Below are 27,999 nucleotides of genomic sequence, written 5' to 3'. Positions count from 1 at the left end.
TGGATTTGTTTGTAATTCCATTCAAATATTAGTATTCTTTATTCTACTTTTGTGAAAAAAAAACGCTATTAGCATTTTGATACGGAGTCCATTGTATCTCTAGGTTACTCTGGTCATATGTATATTTTATCAATATTAATTCTTCCATTCATGAGGATCGTATAACTTCCCATTTGTTTGTGTCATTTGTCATTATTCTGTTGTTTGTTTGTTTGTTTAAATGGTATTATGTTACCATCTAAAAGGAAATTTTCACTGAACACAATTTAAAACATTTTAATTGGGCTTCTCACACCCTCACAGGTTCAAGACACATGATGGTGAATGATTTTTGGATTTAAGTTACACTGAAAGAGAAGGAGTCTTAGGTAGATTATAAGAAGGTATTGTCATTTGAAAATGAATATAAGTATACACTTTCAGTCGCTGTGTTTGTAAATATCCGCTCTCTGACATTAAACTTCCATCATCCTTTACTTGCTGTTTCTAGAGAATTTTTTTCCTCTAAGCAATTAGAAGTGAAGGAAATATACATTTAATTTTTACATTTTCAACATTAATTACAAAATATTTCGGATTCCAAAAGTGTTCAAAATATATATAGTCTTAATCCCCATCACCCATATTATCCAATCTCCCACCCACCTCTTCTCTGGTGTCCCAACAGTTTGTTTCCAAGAGTTAAGTCTGTTTCTTGGACTGTTTCTCCTTTCCTCCTTTTATTAATTTGCTTGGTTTCTTAAATTCTGCATATGAGTGAAATAAAATGGAATTTGCCTTTTCTGGGTTATTTTTCTTAGCGTTATACTGTTTAAAGAAGAAGGAAATCTTGCCATTTGCAATAACAGGATGGATCTAGAGAATATAGTGCATATATCCCATCCTATGAAAATGCTTTCTACTCCCTAAAAGTCCTGAGCAGAGGACAACCCGGGACTTGGAGGACTGAGGACCTTGGTTTGCAGATTGTGGCAGAGCAGTGGATGTCAGTGTGGGGACCAAGGTCACGAGCCTCCTTGCTGGAGTCTCAGCTCCTCCTTAGGAAGTGTTTCCAAGACAGGGCTGAATGCAGGAGTATACCTCATGAGTAACCTAAACACCAGGACAGGGGTGGGAGACAGGGCACCAGGAAGGATTCTGAGAATTCTCACATGGAACCTGAATCCCCCAGGCTCTGTTCATGTGGAGATGCAGAGACAGTCTGAGGTAGAGACAAAGCATGGACCCAGGAGAGAGGAAACCAGGAAAAACCACAGACCCGCATAAAGCAACTTGGAAATGACACCCCACCATTCTCTTCTATCCCTTAGAACCAAGTCACATGGGCCACCCACCCAGGAGGGGAGGGCATGACAGGAATGTGTGACCAGGATTCAGGAATGCTAGGAGACACTATAGGGACTGCCCATAACATTGGCCCAGAGGAGGCACTGGGACTTGAGTCCAAATATCATGGGAGAGACCATGTAAGTGTGTGTCAGGTGGAGACAAGACCTGAACGAGTTCATTTCAACTTTCCAACCGGGCCTGGGAACCAGGCAGGAAATGATGGCTGTATCTAGACCCCAGAGCAGACCCAGGCCCTTTTGAGTGTGTTCCGTGCTGTGTCCACCTCTTTCTCACCTTTCCATGGCTAAGTGTGTGCATGAGCCTCATGTGATAGCAGGTATGGGGCATCTCTATAGGCAGATCCCCTGGTGGTGTCCCTAGAAGTAGATGCCAGAATGACCACACAGTGGAGATGGCGAGACTGGGGAGGCCCTGAGAAGGACGGAATTTGTGCAGGGTCACACTTCTGCTTGGGAGAAGGAGCCTGGCCTCAAGCCAGCACTGTATCCTCAAAGCTGGCATACTGGCTGCACCCAGGCCTCCTGGGGGCTTTGAGGGAGTTGTGTTGGTGTCCCTGTATGGACAGGGCATGGGGTGGAGTGGAGCCCTTTTTCAGCCTGAGGGAGTGGCTCTTGTATGAGGAGGAAGCCCAGCAAGGGGACCCCAGGCAGTGACCTCACTTCCTTGAGAGCAGAGCAGAACAGAATTCAGAACCCGGTAACCAGGCACCCACATTCTAGAGACAGCGTCCTGCTGGGCTTATTTGTCTGGAAACCTGCACATAAGCAACATGCTCTCCTGCTGTGTGCCCAGGACACGAGGCTAATGGCTCAGGAGGGCCAACAGTGACACTGTTTCCCGATCCTGGTGACACTGTGTCATGTCTCATACTGGGCGCCTCTGGATTCTAGCTTGGAAAGACCCAAAGGTAACATAGGGAGTCCCAGTTCTGACCAGTCAAACCTGTTACCTTTCTTACTTATCTGTGTGGCCCCACTTCCCCTCCCTATGTGTATGTGTATGTGTGTAAGGAAGGGTCATGTGTGGAGGGCCCACCTGAGCAGGTGCAGTCTGAAGAGGGGTCAGATGCCCAGTGGGCCATCATGCTCACAACCCATGTCAAGCCTGGCTGAGGGGTCCAGGGTGTTCTAGGGACTACTCTTGTCCCCAAAGTTCATCCTGAGCCCTGAAGTTGTATGTCACTGCATTCTGGGTGCAGGGCTGTGCAGAGGTCAGTGTTCAATCTGGGAGCAGCAGTGGGAGAAGGCAGAAGGACCCTGAAGATGTTCGAGCAGGTCTGTGATACCTCTGGGCCAGCTGCTATTCAAAGCCTTTACAGAAGACAACAGATGAGATGAGGAGGTGGCTGGCAGACCCATGCTGTCTACCCTGTTGAGGTGCCCATTTGTCCACCCAGGAAGGCCACCCTGGACACAGGGAGAAAGTGACCAATGGGAAGTCTCTAGAAACACGGCCTGGAGATTGCCTGGAGTGGTCACAGTCTAGACCACTGCAGAGGACAATGGTCCACCAGATGCTGGTCCAGGAGCTAGAGCCCACGTAGGCAGAGCCAGAGGGTGAGAAGGCTGAGGGTGGGTGATGGTGGTGTATGGGGCCAGTCAGAGATTGGTCACCCAGGGAAGAGCCCCCAGGTCGTGGTGGGGGATAGGAGCAAAAACTGACCTCAGAGTACCCAGCTGTGGATTGCAGGAGGAAAGAGGTCCTGGTGCGTGTTCCTGGCTGCAGCTTCTCTGGGAGGCTCAGGGGTGTGTTCTGTGCCTGCAAAGGGACCTGGAGAGGCAGGCATGGGGGTGATCTTTCTCATCTCTCAGCTGGGGACATAGACTTTCTCCAAATGTCACTCTGTTTTATTCTGAAAAGTCAGCTGCAGGAGCAGAAGCCACTGTGTCTCCAGAGCTTGAGGCAACGCCATCTCTGGCATCAGCAGCTCTGTAGGGAGAGGCGCTCTTTGGAGGGACTCCTGCAGGAGTCCAGAAGCCAGAAGATGGCCTGGCACCTGTGCAGGGACAGCCAGCAACTGTGCAGAATGAACCAGCTCCTGCTCCGTATTTTGCCTCTGCTCCTGCCTCTGCTCCTGACCCTATTCCTGCTCCTATTCCGGCTCCTGCTCCTGACACTGTCCCTGATGCTGCCCCTGCTCCTGGCAGTGTTTTTGCTCCTGACACTCTTCCTGCTCCTGCCTCTGCTGCTTCCACTGTTCCTGCTCCTATTCCAGCTCCTGCCCCTGCCACTGCCTCTGCCCCTCTTCCTGTTCCTACCCCTGCCATTGTTCTGCCCCTGTCCCTGTTCCTGCTCCTGTCCCCAGCCCTCCCACATTACCTGCCCCTGGTCTTGATCCTGCCCCTGTTGGTGTCATTACCCCTGCCCCTGCCCTTGGTCCTGTTCTTGCCTTGCCCCTGCCCAACACCCCAGCAGAATGCTTCTTCCACTCCCCATTTGTGCTTTCCTTCTGCTATATTTCAACTATTATTTTATCATTTGGTGTTTTGTATAGTCTTTATTATTAATTTAAAAAGTTGTTTACATGATTGAAATTGTACAATTCCTGGGCATTGAGTACACTCACAACCCTCTGCCACCACAGCACACAATATTGTTGCAGAATATCTCAGTCCCCAAGGGACACCATGTACCCAGAGCCGTCATTCCCCTTTGCCCCCTCCCCATACAGCCTCTGGGAACCACTAATCTCCATTCTCTCTCTTTTCCTTAGCTACTCTGGATATTTCCTATACCTGGAACCTCGCAATAGATGTCTTTGTCTCTGCCCACACATTCTAAGATGGGAGAGATTAATTTTTGTATTTTGTGTATATTTGAAATAGATTTTTTACTCATTTGATATTGAAATCCACAATGGATTTAAAATTGGATGTGCAAAAATGAGACTCCTTTGGTATGAATGGTCATAACCTTGGGGTACAGACCCATGTTCCTCCTGTGACACCACAGCCTGATGCCAGACAGAACATGGCTGTTCCTCCTATGGCAAAAACAGAAAGAGAGGAATGCAGAAAGCTGGGCAGTGACACCACAGAGGGGAAAAGCATTCCTCACAGCCCAAGTCCAGAGAAAGGTTTCACAGGCCTCTGTTCCCAAAATACTCCAAAGTCATGGTGTTCCTGGGATGAAGAGCAAATACATACAAGTCCAAGGGGAGGCAAACTCCATGTGGAGCAGTTGTCAGAGATGTGGGATGTTCCTGGCAGGACTTCAGGAAAATGAAACCCTAAGGGGGCAGTGCTGGTCACCCTCAGATGGTCAGGTTTATGGTCTGGGGACAGCAGCCCAGGTGACAAAATAAGGAAACCAAGCCCCAGGAGATCCACAGTGAGAAGTCCTGACCTGAGGGGAGCAGCTGTCCAGTACCAGGAGACTCCATGGAGCCCAGCCAGTCTGTTGCTGGGAGAGACCACAGAGTCCAGGTGGCCCAGTACACAGATAGCCTACAGAGCCCAGTGTCCTCCCTTCCCCAGCCACCATGTCAGGTCCCAGGCAGATGGGTTAGCTCTGCTCCCCTGTGTTCAGAGGGACCTTATGGCAGGAGGATGGGGTGCCCAAGGAAGAGGGACCTGAGTTCCAGAATGATGAGGTGCAGGCCTGAGGTTAGGACAAATCCAAAGTGGAGTTAGGACACTCCAAAGGAGAGTGGGGAGTCTCACCTAGCTTGTCTTACTAGTGACCCCAGGCTGTGCATTAGCCTCAGTTTACCCATTTGTGACCAGAGGACATAACTTGGCCTTCTTGATGGGTTGCTTGTTGGAACCTCTGAGAGATGAGGTGATATCATTGCCTGGTGCCTGGAGGACAAAAGAGCCACATGGCAGGCTGTCACTGGATTATCCAGGGAACAGGCTCTTGAAGACCCTGTTCGGGCCTCTGCCTAGTACCCAGATTCTGGGAACATTCAGCATTGCCTGAGGAGATGGAGATGATCCAGGATGTCAGCAGTTCCCATGTGAAGGAGGGTCAGCCATGGGAGGAGAGCAGGACACATCCTGTGCCAATTTCCAGGACCCGGGGATTACATACTATGACCTCACCCGACATAAAGTCTCCTGCTGTGTGGACCTGACCCTCCCTCATTCACTTCCTCACTGTCTCTCCCATTCACTCCCTCATTCACTCACCCCTCTCCTAATTCAGTCGGTGACCTCCGGTCCCTGTCATGTGCCCTGCAAGGTGACTCCATCAGTGACCCAACGGGGTCCCCACATGTGGCATCTTCCTTTGCAGAGTCTGTACATTCCTGTGCTATTTCCCCTCTGACAAGGCTCAGGTCTGCAGGGTGACCATGTCCCCCAGACCAACTGTGTTCCCAGGCCTCGAGGTCCTCAGGGTGTCCATGCTCCCAAGCTGCCAGGAGAGGTTGCTACTGTGAGGAAGGACTGAGCCATCTGGCCGACCTCAGGGTCACAGATGCTATTCTTCCGCTTAGGTAGTTGGACTGCGGGGCCATGAGGAGTCATCAGCGAGAATGCAGCACATCGTTGGCTTCAGTTTCGCACATCCAAGACAAAGATTCTAACAGCACCTGACGCACACCGTTGTGCGGTCAAAGTGACAGTCCCCATATGTGTCACTGTGCTGCTTGTAGTCTGCTCTGTTTGCATTTGATTATCATCTGTCCTGACTTGAGAGGTCGGGGGCCACCTTCTGTGTGACAGGGTTGTAAACAAGGAATAGGGAGGTCTTACTCTTTCACAGATTTGGATTCTGGAGATTGTTTTTTGTCAATCAAGAGAGCGGACCCACAACTGAATTCAAGAGCATCTAATGTCCAGGAGGAGAAAAGAACCCGAGTAAGGGTCCTCGCTCTGTATTTATTAGGATCAGAAGGCCTGCAAACGTGATGGACGTTATAGCTAATGAAATCCCTGGAGTTTGTTTCTCGGGAGATTTTTTTTTTGTTTAATGATTCAATTTTATTATAAATTATTGGTCTGTTCAAATGTTTTATTTTTCCTGATTCAGTTTGGAAGATTGTATGTTTCTCATAATTTATCAGTTTATTCCATATTGTTCAATTTGTTTGCATATAATTTTTAATAATATTGTCTTATAATTCTCCCATTTGTTGTATGTTGTTGATTCTTATTTCTCCTCATTCATTTATGGTTTCATTTATTTGTCTTCTCTTTTTTTTGAGAAGTCTAGCACATTTTCTGAGTTTTATCTATTTTCCAATTGATTCATCATTTTTGAAAATCTGTTTAAAGAACCTGCTCTTGAATTCATTAATAGTTTAAATTTTTTTCTTAGTTTGTCTTTCTAGATCATGGATTTTTTTTTTTTAAATTTTGCAACCAGAAAATTCTGGGACTGTCATTGGTGGCATTGTTTATGATTAGGTGGCAAGTGGTGCAAATAGACTTTGTTCATTTTGCTTATGTAGTAAATCTTATGTTTTGTAAACATTTCAAATTTCCAGATTATTTTTTTGCAGAAAATTTGAGATAAAGCTACAGATATACTCTGTTTCCACACATGCATTGCCTCCTCCATGTACCCATCCTCTACTGGAGTAGTACAATCTGTTACAATTGATGAACATACTTTGGCACATCATAATCACCGAAATTCCAGAGTTTACATTATTGTTCCCTTCTGGTGTTGCACATTGTGTGGATTTGGAGAAATGGATATTTGTTTGTATGCACCATTTTGGAATCATACACAGTGTCCCCATTTTCCTAAAAGTCCCCTGTATTCCAAATATTCAACACTGTTTCTTCTTGTAAATGGGGCAATCATTGATCTTTTAATTTTCTCTGCAATTTTGATATTTACAGAATGTCTTAGAGTACAAGTCATGCATATGCAGCCTCTTTGGCTGTTTACAGGAAAAAAGTCACCACTGAAGTAACAGATGGTGTATGATACAGAAACTTACATGCAGGTATGACAAGGATAAAGTTTAAAGTTAATTTTAAAAAAAGTTGTTATAATTGTAAGGGTATGCTCTGAAAAAGAATATGCCAAAAAACTGGGCAATGTGGAAGAAATGAACAAATTCCTAGACACTTACCAACTTCCAAACTGAAACAGTAAGGAATCATAAATTTAAGTAAACCCACAACCAGCAAGGAAATTGAATCAGTATCAAAAACTTCTCGACAAACAAGAGTCCTGGGCCCGATCAATTCCCAGGGGAACTCTGCCATATATATATATATATATATATATATATATATATATATTACATATAAAGAATCCTCTCCTCAAACTATTCCATAAAAATAGAAGCGTAATTGATGGGTATTGAGGAGGGCACATTTTGGGATGAGTACTGGCTGTTGTATGGAAACCAATTTAACAATAAATTTCATATTAAAAAAGGGTTTTCTTAAAAAATAGAAACAGAAAGAAAACTTTCAAACTCATTATATAAATCCAATATGATCTTGATTACAAAGGCAGACAAAGGCCCCATTAAAAAGAAGAATTACAGGCCAATATCCCTGATAAACATGTATGGAAATATTCTCAGCAAGATACTAGAAAATTGAATTCGAGTACATTAAAATAATTATTCACGATGATCAGGGATTTATTCCTGGACTGCAGGGCTGGTTCAATATTTGCAAATCAATGAAGGTGATAGAACCACAGTAATAAAAGGAAGAATAAAATGATATTATCCTGTCAATAGATGCAGAAAAAGCATTTGACAAAGTACAGCATCCATTCCTGATTAAAAACAACAACAACAACAACAACAACAACAACAAAGTAGGGGCAGATGAAAAATCCCTCAACATCACAAAGACCATAAATGAAAGACCCTCAGCTAATTTCACTTTCATTGAGGAAAAACCCAGAGCTTTTCCCCTATGGTCAGGAACAAGATAAGGGTGCCCACTCTCACCATTAGTAATTAATAAGTAGTAGAAACCTTAACCTCAGCAATCAGACAACAAGAAGAAATAAGGGTCATACAAATTGGCAAGGAAGAAGTCAAAATTCCAGTATGTGTGAATGACATGCTACTCTATGTTCAAAACACAAAAGATCTCCACAAAAAAATTTCTAGAACAAATCCATAAATTCAGCAAAGTTGCAAGATATAAAATCAGTGTGCAGAAATTTGTTGCAATTCTATACAATGTAACAAAACAACAGAAAAATAAATCTAGGAATCAATCCCATTTACAATTGCACCACAAAACATATTATTCTTAGGAATACACCTAACTAAAGAGGTATATACTCTGAACACTACCACCCAAATCAATCTGAAAAAGACTACCGAAATCAAGGTACACATTCATGCTATCCTTAACAAAATACCACCAGCATTCTATGCAGAGCTAGATCACACAATCCTAGTTTGTATGGAACCACAAAAGACCCTGAATAGCCAAAGCAATCCTGAAAAAGAAAAAGAAAACTGGAGGCATCACAATTCTGGATCTCAAGCTATATTCCAAAGCTGAAGTCATGAAAACAGTATGGTACTCGAACAAAAATAAACACAGACTAATTACTGAAACTGAATACAACACTCAGATATGGACCCTCAACTATATAATAAGCTCATCTTCAAGAAAGCAGGAAAGATTATCTAATGGAAGAAAAAAAACAGTCTTGGGTGCCTTGGTGACTCAATCATTTATGAATCTGACACTGGCTCAGGTCATGAACTCACCTTTTGTGAGTTCCAGCCCCATATCGGCCTCTGTGCTGACAGATCAGAGCCCTGAGCCTGTTTCAGATTCTGTCTCTATGGCTCTGTGTCCCTCCCCCACTTGTGCTCTGTCCCTCTCTCTCAAAAATAAATAAAGATTAAAAAAATCTCTTCAACAAATATTTTTGAGAAAACTGTACAGTGAAATGCAGAAAAATGAAACTGGATCACTTTCTTACACCATGCACAAAAATAAATTCAAAATGGATGAAAAAACAAATTTTGAGACAGGAAACCACCAAAATCCTAGAGGAGAACACATGCAGCAATGTCTCTGACCTCTCCTACAGCAACTCCTTACTAGACATGTCACTGGAAGCAAAGAAAATAAAAGCAAAAATGAACTTATTGGGACTTCATCAAGATTAAAAGCTTCTGCACAACAAAGGAAACAATCAGCAAAACTAAAAGTAAACTGAAGAAATGGGACAAGATCTTTGGAAATAACACATCTGATAAAGAGTTTGTATCCAAAAATCTATAAAGAACTTATTAGACACCCACCTAAATTAAAACAAACAAACAAACAAAAAAACAATAAAAACACAACAATCCATTGAACAAATGGGTAGAAGACATAGATAAACACTTACCCAAAGAAGACATCCAGAGAGCTAATGCTCACGTGCAAAGAAGCTCAACATCATTCATCATCAAGGAAATACAAATCGAAACCACAATAAGATATCATGTTACACCTAAACAAAAGTCTTAAATTAACAACTCAGGAAACAACAGATGTTGTCAAGGTGGGAGAGAAAGGGGAATCTTTTTGCACTGTTGGTGGGAAGGGAAACTGATGCAGTACTCTGATAAACAGTATACAGTTTCCTTAGAATATTAAAAATAGAACTACCTTATGGCCCATCAATTACACTACTAGGGATTTATTCAAATGATACCAAAAAGCTGTTATGACAGGGCATATGTTCACCAAAGTTGAAGTGAGGTCCTTAACCACTTTTCAAAGTCAGACACTTCAATTCCACACGGGAAAACTGAAGAGTACTTCAGCTTGTTCATGCTGTACTCCTGAGTGTAGCAACAGTGGGAAGTCTGTACTTCAGGGTAGAGGGATGGAGGGGCTGATCCAGGCACAGGTGCAGGGCTGCTCCAGGTAGACTCACCAGAAACAGGGTTGTGAGAATATCACAAGACAGTCAATTTGAAGCAGAGCATGGCTCCACCTCAACTTGTATAAGCCTTTGTAGACCCCTGTTTTCTGCTGTGAAAATGAAGAAAGCACTGTGGGGAGTTGCTATGCAAATTCATGGTGATGGTCATCCCAACTCCAATTCATCAAATGGCCCCATTCTGCCTGCTCATGCCCACAACCAATGTGTCTTCATAGACAACCTTCCTGCACACACTCATCTCCCTGGCTTTGTTTCTCTCTGCCTGTGCAGCTGTTCTCCCTGTGGTAGCCTGAGTGAAAGCTGAGAAAATCCCATGTATTCCACCCTGGCCCTGAACCGTGGCCATGTGGATTCCAAGACACATGTTACTTGTTTGACCCTACCCAACAGGGTCCCCCAATCCTGCAGTCACCCACTCTGTCACTATCTATTTCTACTGGAGTGCTCCTCACCACATCCATGTGCTTGGGGCATTCACATTCCCTAGCAAACCGCTCAGGGTAGGTTTCCCTCCACAAACTAATCCATCACTCAGCACTCTACATCCAGTCCCTGAGCTATCATTGAAAGATACAGTCTAATAGAATCTAGTTCTATGCAATATGGAGTAATATCTGAACAGTAGCTCTTCATCCAAGGGCTCCACTAACCCCACAATCTTTATTAAATGCCTTCACGTATTGTCCTTGTGAACAGGATAGAGAACTACCCTGAACCCAGAGTGGGCTTGATTTGTTGTTGGGTAAACCATGCATTAAATCCAAATGGATACGAGACTCAGGGCAGATGGAGCCTCAGGACAGCATGGTAGGGGGTGGGGAGTAAAGCCACAGCTCTGAAATGCCCAGGAACATATATTTGGGGCACATTTCAGACTCCGGGTTCCTCACACAGACATCAAGTAGGCACTGCCCATGGGCACCTACCAGCCCATGCTCCTTAGGGCAACAGGTGGGGTGTGGTGGTCACTGGTATCCTCGTGTCCTACTTTGGGCTCTGTGCCCAACCTTCAGCTTCTCCTTCCTGAGTGACTTCTGCCTTCTGTATGGACTGCTCTGCATAATGGCTCACTTAGGCCACTGGTACAGGGGCAGAAGTGCTTGCCAGGTAGGTCACCCCCAGGGCACCCTGAACCTCTGTGTGGCTGGCCTTGGGGGATGCAGGAATTACTTCTGCCCAAAATTCTGCAGGAGCAGATGGTGACCATACAGGACACAACCTCTTTGCTTTGCAGGTGGATTTGGAGGCTGTAAGGGAAGTTCTTCCAGCCAGGATGGCTGTGAGAATACTGAAGACACAGCATGAGGTTGGAGAAGTCTCTGTCTCCAGACAAGACAGCCCAGGAGCAGGCATGTCCCCATGCCGCAGGCATTCAGCTTCCCTCAACACAAGCCACTGAGCATAAAAAGAGCTTGGGATCAAAGTGGGTGGAACAGTAGGTTTACTGGCTTCTCACTTTTTGAAATCAACAGGTACCTATTTTAGCTACTCCAGTGCCTTTTTTTATACAAGTTGAATTTCCCCTCCCTGTCCCCATATCTGCTCCTACATCTCTTCAACCAAGTGATCATTTAAGAAATGTCTTGGATGCCCTGTGGGTCTGCAGCCTCAGTGGGGCTGAGACCAGGCAACTGTGCAGCTGTAAGTGAGGGGTTTCTGGGGCGGGGCAGCCTGCTCACATACTAAGATCTGCACTGTAGCCTCTGGCTCCTGCTGTCCTCTTCTAGAAGAAAAGGATTGTGGCAGCACTGAGCCAAAATAAGAGGCTCACACGCCTAGAACCAGGTTTGTCTTTTGCCCCTCATCACTCCTCCACCTACAGCACCCCCTAATACACCCAGAACGGTCCTTGGGGAATTTACAGCACAGTCAGCATCAGCACCAGGACCTGGACTCCTTGCCCTCAGTGCAGTCAGTGAAGGGGCCAAAGGCAATCTCAGGAAATAGGATTTGGAGATGGGGTATGGTGACAGCTCTCGACCTGTCCACCAGCATGGAGACTCCATCCTCAGGATGAAAGGTATTTGGCCATGACCAGGGCTCCAGGGAACCCATGGCTTCCTCAGGGCTCTAACAGTTCTGAGCTTTCAGAACCGTAATCTCACCACGGCCAAGCACACATGAGGAGAAGGATCATGGAGGAGCATCATGAATTTAGGACCTTAGCTTTAAGCCTTGTCTCTTCCTCACACTCAACCGTGCACTGCTGGCACAAGGCACAAGGTGTCCTTGGACTGAGGTCCCCAGAATTAGCTGCTAAATGAAAACCCAGTCCCTTTCTCCTGACACCTTGAAGAGCAAACACATCACCTGGGGTTATGGTGCAGGCACAGTGGGCAGAGGGAGCAGGTGGCTTGTTGCTGAGTCAGAATTAGCTTGATTTTTTGTTCCTGCTTTCCTTTCCCACTGTTGTCTCTGCAAATTACTGATTTTGTGCCTGTGGCTTCCATTGAGTTTTCCAGAAAAAAAAGGAGTTATTAATGTAAACAATCTTGGCCACAGCAACAAAATGTCCTGAAGTGTTGAATTGTCATTTTATCACCAGGGCCCAACCTTTGCTTTCAGTAAAAGAAAAGAAGATGTACTTTTTCTTGAGGAAAAAAAGAAGTAATTGTATCCTAAAGTAATGTTGATTATTTAGTGAGAGAAAACTTGGGGTTGCCTGGGGCGCTCACTGCATTGGGCATTCGACTTCACCTCAGATCATGATCTCGTGGTTTATAGGTTTGAGCCTCGCATTGGGCTCTCTGCTGTCAAAACAGAGCCCACGTAGGGTCCTCTATCTGCCTCTCTCTCTGCCCCAACCCCACTGGTTGTCTCTCTCTCTCTCTTCATAATAAATAAAGAAAGTAAAAAAATAAAGAAAAATGAGGAGGGAAAATTTAGGACAAGAGAGAACTCCAGACTCAAAGTCTGTGACAGATGGTGACACTGACGTGACTAGAAGTCAACGTGATTAGAAGTGAACATGGCCAGAAGCTGACACAACTCAAGGACATCAGAACTCTGCAGAATGACAAAAGATCTCTACAAAAAAATGCACCAGACCTCAATCTTTCCCTGACGATGTCAGAGAAAAGTGAAACCAAATTAGGATTTGCTGCCATGGGACTTTTGAGAGAATTTTTATGGGAGACTTCCTATCCCCAGAGCAGAAATAATAACATTCATATTTTACAATCATTGAGATAGGTTCACTAATGTACTCAATCAGAAAGCACTCCTTAAGTTATAAATGATTAACAAGCAACAATGCACTTGGTTCCCCAAACAAGGAACTTATGATCTGGATATCTGGGAAAGAGTACAGAAAACATTAAAAGCTCAACATTCTGAGGGGGCTAATGCCCTCAACCCCGAGGTAATCCTCACTCAGTCCCTTGTCCATTCTGCCCTTGTTCCCTTGAGTTCATACAATGTATATGAAGATGTAGAATTACCCAATAGAGAGGGGAAATAAACTAAGCTTTTATAGTCAGCCTGTGCCTTTGGTGCCTTTATAGCCAAAAGATACTCCTCCCCCCACTCAAAAGGGTTAGAAGATATTGAGCGTCCAGAAACCTCACTGACTAGTTCTGATAAAGTCCTCACCCCAATGCAAAAGTACATTAAGGATGCCCACAAGGCCGGTGACTTCCAGCCATTTCACACTGTCAGGCAAAATGGGCAATATGTCCATCAAGTCCTGCTCTGCCAAATAGTAAAAGAATTGCAGAAATCAGTTCAGTTGAATGGTCTCCACGGCCCTTTTAAAATCATCAGTTTAGAACCTATTTGTGGCACTTATTCCATGTGTGCCTGTGATGGGGGCTCTCTTATGAAAATCATTTTGAGCCCAGCCGTCCATGCTGTGTATGCCCAAGTGTTTTATATGCTTGTGTGACTCATGTCATGCTTAACTTTGATGCTGCTATCCTGGTGTCTTTTGAACAATTTTCTGGCCCAGGACACTATTCCCAACTAAGGCAGCTAGCCCAGCTTCGAATAATTGTCAAACAACAATGCACTAAAATAGTGTGTCATATTCTACACAGGCCATCCCTATTGAAGGGGACTCTAACTGTCTCTCACCGTTTCTCCCAATATCTAACTTTATGTGGGAGCTTCTCTTTCATTCATTTCCTGGGCCAATGACTATAATGAATAGAGCCAGTTGTCTCTGATTAGTGTACCTCAGGATGGAGACTTTACGGAATATTCCCTAGCAGCCGCCGAAACTCCTTTTTCTTTGGGGAATGTCCCTGTCTTCTCTGGCCTGACATGGACTGCCTAACCACTAGTGCAAAACCAAATAAACAAAACAAAACAAAAATCTGTACCTGCTCATGTATCTGAGGTGACAGGCTTTGGGACCATGAGAACTCTTTCTCTACCTTTGTCTGCCTCCAGGCTACTTGGTGGCACCTCACTTTTGCTGCCTTCCCTTCCCCCTCTTACAATTTCTGCACCACCTGGGGTGAGGTCTGCATATCTGGCTCTTCAGTGTCTCAGGCAGCATTACCTACTACCTCCACATTGTCAAAGAGCAAAAAATTTCCCCCTTTGACTTTCACCACCCACTTCAGATTTCCTCACTGGTTCCACAGGAAAAAATGACAATGGTAAACTTTTAAGAGGACACAAATGAAATAAAATTAGGATAGACGTTCATTTTATTTATTTTAATATAATTGATTGATAAATTGATTTGCAGACAACACCCAGGGCTCATTTCTTTTAAATGATCAGAATTGAATAATAAACATTCATTCTACTAAGTTTTACTGAAGGTCAAATTAGCTCATGATATCTGTGTTCCAATTTGTTACCAAAAGGATAACGTAAAGCAGTGTTTAACTTTGTCTATCTATACTTTTCATGGGTAATTGTTTAAATGCCCTTCAGGGACTTTGGTATGCTTACACGTTAATTTTTACTTAAATGATAAATTAAGTTAAGTCCATTGGACATTGAGGTCTCTACCACAACAAATAGAATGCTGAAGCATTGCTTAGTAAATATAGATTTGTGCTATGGGTTTCTATGGCAAAAAAACAAACAAACAAACAACCTAAGGTTACTACAATGTATTAAAAATATAATTTGTGCTTCATAAGTCTGTCACCTACAAAATTTCTGATATAGCAGAGTTCACAAATGTTACTGCTAAGTTTTCACTAGAGACTAAGGTCTCTAAGCTTTAAAATTCTGCTAAATGTAATTAGGCTAATGTAAATAAAGAAAGTCATTCTGTGTATAAAAGACTAAGAGATATGTAAAAATGGATATGAAAATAAAAACATATTTTTGTTAAAGATATAAATAAAAATAAATAAACAAACAAACAAACAAACAAACACGATCTTAACAAATAGGGTTTAAAAAAACAGAATAGCATGCCCTTTTGAGTTGTTTACTTAAGGCTTGGTCAGAATTATGCATTCCTTTTAATCTATAAGGCGAAGCAATTGTAAAATGAGAACATAATAAGCTCAAATATATGTCAAAAAAAGGGGGGGGATACCTTGGCTGTCTGCATAACAACCTCAGCTCCTTTTTCTGCTGTGATTATTCTTAACTTTTAAAATCTTAATCCTCAAGGACTAACCACAGCTATGCCACATTCTTCAAAATCAGAGAAACCTTCTCATCCTATGGTGCTATACAAAACCCCTGGAGGGGGGCCCACACAGACTGGGCCCACTAAACTTCCACCTGGGGTGAGGATATGCTTGTGTTCTTTTAGGACTGTGTTCTTTCTTGGACTTCTGTGGGTTCCCTCTCAGTTGGTAAAGCTGTACCTTGGCATGGTGGAGACCACCATATCTTCCAAATGACCAGGACTTCCAGAAAATGAGTCTCAATGGGAAACCACGCCCCCCTTTTTGGAAGAACCCTCTTCATTGACTCTTCACCCTGAAGCCACTTCGCAAATGCAAGTCTTTGTCCCTGATATAACATTGGGAAGCCTCAAATGTCTGTCTAACCAGGCAAGCATCCTCTTACAACACAATGGTATTGCATATACTTCTGAAATGCATCTGATAGCCATGATCTCAATCACTGACAGGAATTCGATACAGGTAACCCTGATTCTTCTCCTTGCCCTCATTTGTCCAGGCCAAGCTCAATATTTAGATTATGCTCATCTACATAACACACCTATATGTAACAAGCTTAACACTCCTAGATGGGGATATACCTATTAGCAATAATGACATGGAGATCATGGGAGGAGCCAAGCTTAACCCACCCTTCCAAGCTGAACAAGGGTATTGGATTTATATGCCCAGACCACAATGGTGGCTTACTTCAGAACCTCCTTCAGTGTGTTACTAAACTGAGCAACTTATATGCTTGTCTCAAATGAAGAATCAACTGACATTTACATGTATAGCCCAAAACCTCTCCAAGGCCAGACAATTTAAAATTTTTCTCAGCCACAAATTTTGATATACCTCAAAAACAAACTTATCTCACACTCCTAATCCTCTAGCTTGCTCTAGTCTCAAGTATTCATACCACCGCTGGAATAATATTCCTTGGACAACCTGGTACGGAGAGACTGAGCATAATATTCGCTAGGTCACTTGGACTTTAATTGACTGGGGTCCCAGAGGCCACCTTGAAACAAAATATTTGAATAAGACCATATCCTTCGACCAATCTAGTAAGAAAAATATATATATTTTTGGAAGGACAGAGGTTGGTCTGGCCCTATATTTCTACTCATAAAGGAAAATGTAAAATGGTTGTTAATCTTTGAGCCCTAGGCCTTCCCTTCTTGACTCATAGTGTTAGCCATGATGAAATTTATATAAATAAGCATATTAACAAAACATGGGCCTCCTGGCACAATGACCAACATGCATGAGCCACTATTTGCATTCCTTCTCCCTACATTCTCTTTATTACCTCCCTTTACAAACCCAACCAATAGAAAATAAGTATAACATTTCTACCACCATGGGTGGGTTTATGTCCTGAGTAAATAAATATAACATCTACCAATTAAATTTCTCCTCTTTATTAGTTCTTAGTGTGTCTCAGCCTGGGTTCCTTTTAATAGCTCTGAGCCCTGTATGCATCCATCAGGACGAGGCTCACTTTCCAAGCTTGTTAAACACTGGTATTCAGCTTTAAGGCAAAAATGATTTGTTGGCCGTTTAATCATGGGCACCTTAGCAGCAGTAAGCATTATCCCCTCTGCCACTGTCACTGGAATCAGCCTGCATCAAACAGCCCATGTCCTCGTTAAATTTGTGGTCAATACTACCAAAAAATTAATAAACCAAATTTCTATTGATAGACAAGCTTTGGCCTGCCTTGAAGCTTTTGAAGCTGCAGTGGAGTTTATTGGAAAAAGGCCTTGTTCCTCCACTCTACACTGCCCCGTGACCCTAACTACCAGCATATTTGCATAACTGCCATTCCTTATAGTCACTCCCAATCCTGGGATGCTTTCCAGACACACCTTTACAGTGTTTTTTTTTTCCTTTGTATGCCTCTAACATTATAGGAAATTTGGTTGTGACATTGAGCCAACAGCTACAATATACAGATGACCAAATTAGAAATGAATGGCCTGATTCGTGGGCAATGTGGCATGACTTAAATCTTTTCTCACTTACAGCCAGCACACATGTCAAATTCTGGATAACTCTGGGAAGCAGAATAATTATACCGTGTCTCTTTTTATATCTTTGCAGAGTCACCCGCCAAGCCACCCAAAAACAAAAGAAGGACCAGGAACTTATCATGATGGTCTGTGAACAAAAAACTAGAGAAAACCAAGAAAAAAAAAAAAAGGTCGGACTGTGGGAATTGAGTATAGGAATCCTTGAGCTTGTACAAATGGGTTAACAAGGCTAAGGATGAAAGCATCCAAGTTTAGGTAAGCAGGGCAAAAGTGCCCTAGGCATGGAAAAAGACAGAGGAATAGGAAGTCGCAGGATGAAAGCATCCAGAAGAGGTAAGCAGGGGGAAAGCACCCCCAACATAGAACAAAGACACAGGAATAGGAAGACACAGAGTGAAAGCATCCAAGATTACGTAAACAGGGCGAAAGCACCCCCAGCATAGTACAAAAGCAGAAAGCTGCTTTCAGAAGATGGAAGCTCCAGAATAGGTATACAGGTAAAGAGGGATAAAGACAGCCTCAACAGGGTGAAATCACCTGGAGCAGAGCTAACCAGCAACAGAAACCTGCCTTCTTAGCTCTGAGGTAGCATTCTCTGTCTTATCCGTAGACAAATTAGGATAAACCGACAATGTGTCTCTTGCCTGTCATGAACAGCCATCTGCTGGATGCCAGGATTTTTTTTTTTTATATTGACCCAAACCCTAACACCACATAACATAAAAAGCTCCTTTCTCTCACACACATAGGTTAATAATGACGCTTTTATTCTTTCTAGACATCCATCATGTTGGTAAGCCTTCTGATGCTAAAAATACAGAGCAAGGACCCTTACTCAGGGCTCTTTTCTCCTTCCTTACAGTAGCCACTCTTTTATTCAGTTCTGCATCCACTCTATTTCTAGACAAGAGAAACATTGAGAATCCAAGTCTGTACAAAGGCAGGATCCTCCCTGTTCCTTGTTTATAATCTTATCACACAGAAGAAGGACCCCACCTCGCCAAGTCGGGACAGATCATGATCAAATGCAAAGAGAGCAGGCTGCAAGCAGGGACACAGGATGGGAACTGTCACTTTGACAGCACAAGGGTGTGTGGCAGGTGCTTTTAGGGTCTTGGTCTTGGATTTGGGAAACTGAAGCTGGCAATGCACTGCAGTCCTGCTGATGACACCTCATGCCCCCAGAGTCCACCTGCCCCTGCAGAAGAGTCGCATCTGTGACCCTGAACTCTGCCAGAGGATTTGGTCCTTCACCACAGTCACAGGAACATCCTCTCTTGGCAGCCTGGGAGCACAGATATCCTGAGGACCTCAAGCCCTTGGGACAGAGCTGGTCAGGGGGACACGGTCACACAGCAGACTTGAGCCTCGTCAAAGGAGGCAGAGCGCAGGAAGGCACAGACTCTGCAAAGGAAGATGCCTCATGTGGTGACCCCTTGGGGTCATGCTCATGGATGGAGTCAGTGTGCTGGGCACATGGCAGGGACCAGAGATCACCTGCTAAATGAGGAAGAAGTGAGTGAATGAGGGAGGTAATGAGAGAGGGAGTGAAGAAGTGAATGATGGAGGTCAAGTCCACACAGCAGGGGAATTTATTTGGGCTGAGGTCAGAGGGTGTAACAGCCTGGGCCCTAGAAGGTGGCACAGGGTGTGTCCTGCTCTCCTCCCATGGCTGGCCTTCCTTCATGTAGCACCTGCTGACATCCGGGATCATCTCCATCTCCTCAGACAATGCTGAATGTTCCCAGGAGGTGGGAACCAGGCAGAGACCTGAGCAGGGTCTTCCAGGAGTGCCCTGCCCTAGAGGATCATGTGGCAACCTGCCAGGTGGCTCTTTATGTCTTGTAGGCACGGGGCAATGATTCAACCTCATCTCTCAGAGTCCAACAGACAACCGATCAAGAAGGCCAAGTTATGTCCTACAGTCAGATGTGGACACTAAGGCTAATAGCACAGCCTGGGTTGACTAGTAAAACAAGCTATGTGAGCATCCCAGTACCCTTGACTTTCGATTGTCTTAACATCAGGCCTGTATCTCAGCATTCTGGAACTCAGATCCCACCTCCTGGAGCACCCCACCCTCCTGCCATGAGGCCCCTCTGAACTCAGGGGAGCAGAGCTGAGTCATCTGCCTGGGACCAGACATGGTGGCAGGAAAGGGAGGACCCTGGGCTCTGTAGGCTTTCCCAGTATGGGACCACCAGGGCTCTGTGGTCTCTCTTAATAACACATGACCTGGGCTCCCTGAACTCTCCTGGTACTGGACAGCTGCTCCCCTTCAGGTCAGGACGTCTCACTGTGGATCTCCTGGGACTTGGTTTCCTTATGTTGTCAACGGACCTGCTGCTCCCCAGATCATAAACCACCATCTGAGGGCGATCAGCACTGCCCCATAGGGTTTAATTTGCCTGAATTCCTTTCAGGAATGCCCCACATCTCTGACAACTGCTCCCCATGGAGGTCGCCTCCCCTTGGACCTGCATGTGTTTGCTCCTCATCCCAGGAACACATGGACTTTGGAGTATTTTGGGAACAGAGGCCTGGGAAATGTTTCTCTGGAGTTGGATTGTGAGTAACACTTTTCCCCTATGTGGTATAACTGTCCAGCTTTCTGCATTTCCTTCTTTATGCTTTCACCAAAGGGGCAACAACCATGTCTTCTCTGGCATCAGGCTGTGGTGTCACAGAAGGAACAGGGGCCTCTACCCCAAAGTTATGACCAATTTTACCAAAGGGCCCTAATTTTTCACATCCAACTTTTAATCCTTTGGGGATTTCAATATCAAATGAGAAAAATTCTGTTTCAAATAAACACAAAATACAAAAATTAATCTGTCCCATCTTACAATGTGTAGGCAGACACAAAGTTATCTATTGTGAGGTTCCAGTTATAGGAAAAGATACAAAGATAGCTGAGAACTTCCCTCATCTGGGGAAGGAAACAGGCATTCAAGTCCTGGCAGCACAGAGAATTCCCTTCCAAATCAACAAAACCAGGTCAACACCATGACATGTCATAGCGAAACCGGAAAAGTACAAATATTAAGAGGGAATTCTGAAAGCAGCTAGGGACGAACGGGTCTTAATTGACAAGGGAAGACACATAAGGGTAGCAGCAGACCTATCTAATGAAACTTGGCAGGGCAGAAGGGAGGGGCAGGAAACAGTCAATGTGCTAAATGGGAACATATACAGCAAAGAATCCTTTCCCCAGCAAGGCTGTCATTTAGAATAGAAAGTGACAGAAAGGCTTTCCAAGACAAGCAAAACCTTACTGAATTCATGAACACTAAACCAGTCCTGCAGGAGATCCTAAGGGGCAACTCCTTGAGTGGAAAGCAGCAGAGACTACAAAGGACCAGAGGCCTCACCAAAAGCATGAAACCTTCAGATAACACAATGACACTAAATCCATATCTTTAACTAATCACTCTGAGTGTGAATAGATTCAATGCCCCAATCAAAAGACACAGGGAATCAGAATGGATAAAACACAAAACAAAACCAAACAACAAGATCCATCTATATGCTGTCAACAAGACACTGATTTTAGACCCCAGGACACTTCCTGATTCAAAGTGAAGGTATGGGGAACCACCTATCATGCTACTAGAAGTCAAAAGAAAGCTGGAGTCGCCATACTTCCACCAGACACACTAGATTTTAAACCAAAGACTTTAGTAACAGATTCAGAAGGGCATTGGATCATAATTAAGGGGTCTATCCATCAAGAGGAGCTAACAATTGCAAATGTTTATGGCCCCAAAGTGAAACGCCCACATATATGAATCGATGAATCACAAACATGAATAAATGTATACATACAAATACCATGATTGTAGACGACTTTAAGACTCCTCTCATGGCCATAGGCGGATCATCAAGGCAGAAAATCAGTAAGGAAACACAGATCCAATGTATCATTGGACCAGATGTATTCATATATACATAGATATATATTGGCCTTAATATATACATTTATATACATGGATATCAGTACAGATATATTGAAATCTTTTCATTTCACAACAGTAGAATGCACATTCTTCTTAAGTGCACATAGAACATTCTCCAATATATATCACATCCTGGGTCACAAAACAGCCCTCCACAAATATAAAAGGACTGAGATCATACCATGCATATTTTCAGATCACAATGCTCAGACACTTGGAATCAACCACAAGAACAAAAATGGAAAGCCTCCAAATGCATGGAGGTTACAGAACTTCCTACTCAAGAAAGAATGGGTCCACCAGGCGATTATGGAAGAAATTAAAAACCATAAGGAAGTAAATGAAAATGAAAACATGCAATCCAAACCCTTTGGGATGCAGCAAAGGCAGTCCTTAGAGGAAAATACATTGCAATCCAGGCCTATCTCCAGAAGCAAGGATGGTCCCAAATACAGAAACTAACTTCTCTCCTAAACAAACTAGAAACACAGCAGCAAAGAAAGCCCAACGTCAGCAGAAGAAGAGAACCAAAAAAGAGTAGAGCAGAAATAAATCCTATAGAATCCAAAAACAAAGTTTCACACATCAGTGAATAAAAGAGATTTTTTTAAAAAATAAACAAAGTTGATAACACCCTAGCCACACTTCTCAAAAAGAAGAGAGGCCCAAACAGATAAAATCACAAATGAAAGACGAGAGATCACAACCAAAACCACAGAAATACAACAAGAATCCGAGGATACTATGAAAAAGTATATGCCAACAACATGGACAACCTGGAAGACATGGACAAATTCCTAGACACCCACACACTACCAAAAGCCAAACGGGAAGAAATAGAAAACGTGAAGAGACCCATAACCCGTGAAGACATTCAATCAGTTATTAAAAATCTCCCAACAAATAAGAGTCCTGGGCAGGATGGCTTCTCAGGGGAATACTACCAGACATTTGAAGCAGAGTTAATCCTTCTTCTTCTTCTTCTCAACAAGATACTAGCAAACGTAATGCAACGGTATATTAAGAGAATGATTCACCAGGATCAAGTGCGATTCATTCCTGGGCAGCAGGGCTGGTTCAATATTCACAAATCAATCAACATGACACATCCCATGAAGAGAAGAAAAGATAAGAACCATATGATCCTGTCAATAGATGCAGAAAAAGCATTTGACAAAATACAGCACCCTTTCTTAATACAACCCTCAAGAAAGTCAGATAGAAGGAATAGACTTTCAATCCCTAAAAGCCACATATGAATGGCCCACAGCTAATAGCCTCCTCCATGGAGAAACACTGAGAACTTTTCCCCTGAGATCAGGAACACGAAGGGATTTCTACTCTCACCACTGTTGTTTAATATGGTGTTGGAAATCCTAGCATTAGACATCACACAACAAAATGAAATAAAAGGCATCCAAGTTGGCAAAGAGGTCAAACTTTCACAGTTTGCAGACGACACGATACTCTATGTGGACATCCTGAAAGCCTCCACCAAAAAAACCTGCTAGAATGGATACATGCATTCAGCAAAGCTGCAGGATAAAAAATCAATGCACCCAAATAGGTTGCATGTCTATACACCAATCATGAAGCATTAGAAAAATATATCAAGGAATGGATCCCATTTACCATTGCACCAAACCATAAAATACCTAGCATTAAACCTAACCAAAGAGGTAAAAGATTTGTATGCTGAGAACTATAGACAATTTATGAAAGAAACTGAAGAACACACAAAGAACCCGGAAAATATTCCATGCTCATGGGTTGCAAGAACAATCATTGTTAAAATGTCAATACTACCCAAAGCAATCTGTACATTCAATGCAATCCCAATCAAAATAACAGCATCATTCTTCACAGAACTAGAGCAAACAATCCTAAACTGTGGAGAGAACCACAAAAGACCCAAAACAATCAAAGTAAGGTTGAAAAAGAAAACCAGAGTGGGGGAGGCATCACAATCCCGGACTTTAGCCTGTACTACAAAGGCGGACTCCTCAAGTGCACGGTATTAGCTCCAAACAAGCACAGAGGCCAATGGAATATAATGGAGAACCCAGAAATGGGCCCACAGATGTGAGGCCAACTAAGCCCCAACAAAGCAGGAAAGAGTAGCCAATGCAAAAAAGACAGTCTTTTTAGCTAATGGTGCTGGGAGAACTGGACAGCAACATGCACAAGAGTGAACCTGGACCACTTTCTTACAGCTTACACAAACATAAACTCCAATTCATGAAAAAGGTAACCGTGAGACAGGAAACCATCAAAATCCTAGAGGAGAAAACAGGCAACAACCTCTCTGACCTCGGCTGCAGCACTTACTTGACATGTCTCCAAAGGCAAGGGAAATAAAAGCAAAAGTGAACTTTTGGGACCTCATCAAGATACAAAGCTGCCACACAGCAAAGGCAACAATCAACAAACCTTAAAGGCAACCGACGGAATGGGAGAAGATATGTATTTGCAAATGGCATATCACATAAAGCGTTAGTATAAAAAAGTCTACAAAGAACTTGCCAAACTCAACACCCGAAAACCAAGTAAGCAAAGAAAGGGACAGAGGACGTGAATAGACACTTTTCCAAAGGAGACATCCAGATGGCCAACGGACACATGCAAAGATGCTCAACATCACGCATCATCCAGGATATACAAATCAATCCCCACTGGGATACCACCTCAATCGGTCAGAGTGTGGTGGTGACATTCACAACTCTGCAAATAACAGATGTTGGCAAGGATATGGCGAAATGGGAACCCTCTTGCACTGTTGGTGGCAATGTAACCTGGTGCAGCCGCTCTGGAAAACAGTGTGGAGGTTCCTCAAAAAATTAAAAATAGAATTACCCTACAACCCAGCAACAGCACTATTAGGCATTTATCCAAAGGATACAGGAGTGCTGATTTGTAGGGGCACATGTACCCCAGAGTTGATAGCAGTTCTATCAACAATCGCCAAATTATGGAAGGGGCCCAAATGTCCATCAACCGATGAATGGCTAAAGAAGAGGTGGTGGTCTATCTACAATGGAATAATACGACTCGGCCATGAAAAAAAATGGAATCTTGCCATTTGCAACACTGTGGAAGCAACTGGAAGGTATGATACTAAGTGAAATAAGTCAGTCAAGAGAATGATATCGTATGTTTTCACTCATATGTGGAATTTGAAAACTTCACACAAGACCATAGGGGAAGGGAAAGAAAAAATAGTTACAAATACCTAGAGGGAGGCAAACCATACGACACTCTTAAAAGACAGAGAACAAGCTGAGGGTTGATGGGGGTGGGGAGTTATAGGGGCGGGAAAAAGGGATGGTGGGCATTGAGGAGGGCACATGTTGGAATGAGCCCTGGGGTTATCCGGAAGTGATGAATCACGGGAATCTACTCCCGAAGCCAAGACTACACTGTACACACTATATATTACCTAACTGGACACTAAAGTGTAAAATAATAAAAATAAAGAATAAATAAAGAATAATAATGAAAACAGGGGAGGGGCGCCTGGATGGCTCAGTCAGTTAAGTCTCTGAATTTGGCTCACGTCATGAGCTCTTGGTTCATGAGTTCGAGCCCTGCATCAGGCTCTCTGCTGTCAGCACAGAGCCTGCTTTGGATCCTCTGTGCCCCTCTCCCTACCCCTCCCCTTCTCCCTCACGTTCTCTCCTCAAAAATAAACAAACACTAAAAATATTTTTAAAGAGTAAAAATAATACAATCACAAAAGCAAGGGGATAAAAAACATGAGATTCAAGATTTCAACTCTATATTTCAACGTTAGTTTAAGGATGTAAAATATGCTTTTACTAATATAGACAAATATTCATTTCTGTAATGAATGGCATTAAGAGTCATAAAATGTTTTAACTGTGAAACACTAATTCAGGATTTTATAAGAATACTGCTTTTTAAAAATTAATCTTGGGACACCTGGGTGTCTCAGTCAGTTGAGCATCCAACTCTTAGTTTCAGCTCGAGTCATGATCCCAAGGACGTGGGATCAAGCCCTGAGTCAGGTCCACACGAAGCATGGAGTCGGCTTGCGATTCATATGCTCCCTCACTCTCTCTCAAGAATCAAAAAAAATAGTAAAACAAATAAAAAAATTAATCTTAAGGGGCAAGATTTAAAGTATAGAAGAGAAATACAGGATTACAGAATTTTGAGCCATTTTCCAGAACTACCATGAAGTCTAATATAAATATAAAAACCGATTTAAAATTTCATATAGTTTTATTATTCCACTGGGAACAGCATATGAAGAGCTCTAATTTCCTATCTACACCATATTGGAAGGTAGTTAAGGACCCGAGAAGGAATCTAGCATTAAGCAACTAATATGTTTATGATCATCCAATTTGAAGATTTTAAAATCTTCAAGTACATGTGTGATTATCAAGCAGGACTGAACATTCCCAGGCGGAAAGAAGAAAGGGACTAAAAAAAAAAAAAATCAACTCAGCAGTCTTTCTCAGTTTTACACATGAAAGAATTTACATGCTAAATTGAACAACTATGAATACTAAAGTTTCCCCTGAATAACATAAAATGTATCTTGGGGTGCCTGGGGGACTCAGTCGGCTAAGCATCCGACTTCGGCTCAGGTCTTGATGTCATGGTTCCTGAGCTCGAGCCCCGCGTGTCAGGCTCTGTGCTGACAGCTCAGAGCCTGAAGCCTGCATCAGATTCTGTGTCTCCCTCTCTCTCTGCCCTTCCCCCACTCATGCTCCATCTCTCTCAAAAATATTGTTTTAAAAATGTATCTATTGTAGGAAATCTTCAAAAAAGTAAAAATCATCTCCTATAAAGAATTTTGAATACTCTCTTGGAAACCTTTCCTGCCTTATGATTCTGTCATGACAAAGAGTTCATATTAGACAAAAATTTATACATGTTGAGTTCATTCATTTGGTATGTGTGCATGTGTCTATTCTATTCAGATACTATTAAAAAAAGAATGGCACCTGGGTGGCTCAGCTGGTTAAGCGTCCAACTTAATTTTGGCTCAGGTTATTCAAGCTGTGTGTCAGGTTTGACACCAGCAGCACAGAGCCTGCTTAGGATTCTCTCTCTCTCTCTCTCTCTCTCTCTCCGTCTCAATCTCTCTCTCTCAAAATATATAAACAGTTGAAAACTTAAAATTAAAAAAAGATAATTCAGAATGCAGAAAACATATTTTATATATTTTTTTTCTTTCAGAGTGTGGCACCTTAAGTGGCACCTGGGTGTCTCAGGCAGTTAAGCATCTTGATTTGGGCTCAGGTCATCATCTCGCAAACCAGTTTGTGAGTCTGAAATATGTGTCGAGCTCTGTGCTGACAATGAAGAGCCTGTTTGGGATTCTGTCTGTCTCTCCCCTCTCTCCCTGTCCCTACCCTGCTTGCTCTCTCAAAATAAATAAATAAGCTAAAAAACAACAACAACAACAACAAAAACAAATTCAGTGTTGCAGCTTCAAATTTAGTTTTTCATTTCACAGATAAAGAACCTTATTTACATCACCAGAAATTTTACTTAATGAAAAGAATAAATGTTTATTTCCTCTCTTTCTACTCAAAAAGACCTAAAATATACCAAGATTATACCACACAGTAAGTTACCTTAGAAACCCCAAAAAGACAATAGCCAAAAAGTGAAAATTCGCAATCAACCTGGTATGGCCTGAAACAGATTTCACTTTGCATTCCTTAGAAACAGGTTTTGCTAAACTAAATCTAGGATATCACCCTTATTAAACTGAAACGTAAGGGCAAAAATTTCTTCCAGTTCTTCACAGACATCAGCTGTAAGTCATTCAGAAGAGTCTAAGCATTTTTTTTTGTTACCTGGCTTTTTTTTTCTTAACTTGCACTTAAAATATTTTCTCCCACATTTTATAATTTAAAGAGCATCTGCTCTGCCTTAATCCCACTATTGCTGCTGTGATTTTATGATACTTTCTCTCAACTCTTCATACTTTAAGTTCCTCTCGCCCCTCTAAAATGAATTCTTCCCCTTCACCCCCTCCTCATCTTCATATGCATCGAGCTATTCTTTCCAGCTGCTTTCTCCTTCTTTGCTTCCATAAAGGCATACCCGAGAATTGTCTACTCCCACCAAACTTTATAAATTTCAATCCTGTACCTTCCTCTCTGTTATCATTACACTGATTTCTATTATGATCTTGAGGACTTCCGTTTCTTCCTAAGATTCTTTTCATCATTATAAGGAGCAAGAGGATGGTATGGGGTGGGGGCAGTATAA

At 42.9% G+C, this 27,999-nt stretch overlaps 1 protein-coding gene across 1 annotated transcript in view; it reads right to left on the bottom strand.

The window, feature by feature from the left end:
• Positions 1 to 2,536: 2,536 nt before the first annotated feature.
• Positions 2,537 to 27,999, bottom strand: part of LOC122236330 (ankyrin repeat domain-containing protein 26-like) — a 57,444-nt gene continuing 31,981 nt past the window's right edge. Inside the window, exon 7 of the mRNA XM_042977191.1 lies at positions 2,537 to 3,120. The gene's annotated coding sequence lies outside the window, so the exon portion shown is untranslated. The remainder of the gene's footprint in view (positions 3,121 to 27,999) is intronic.

The sequence above is a fragment of the Panthera tigris genome, assembly GCF_018350195.1.
Source record: "Panthera tigris isolate Pti1 chromosome F3 unlocalized genomic scaffold, P.tigris_Pti1_mat1.1 chrF3_random_Un_scaffold_98, whole genome shotgun sequence".
Lineage (NCBI taxonomy): Eukaryota > Metazoa > Chordata > Mammalia > Carnivora > Felidae > Panthera > Panthera tigris.
Note: the sequence above shows the minus strand (reverse complement) of the source record. Positions and strands in the feature narration are given on the sequence as shown.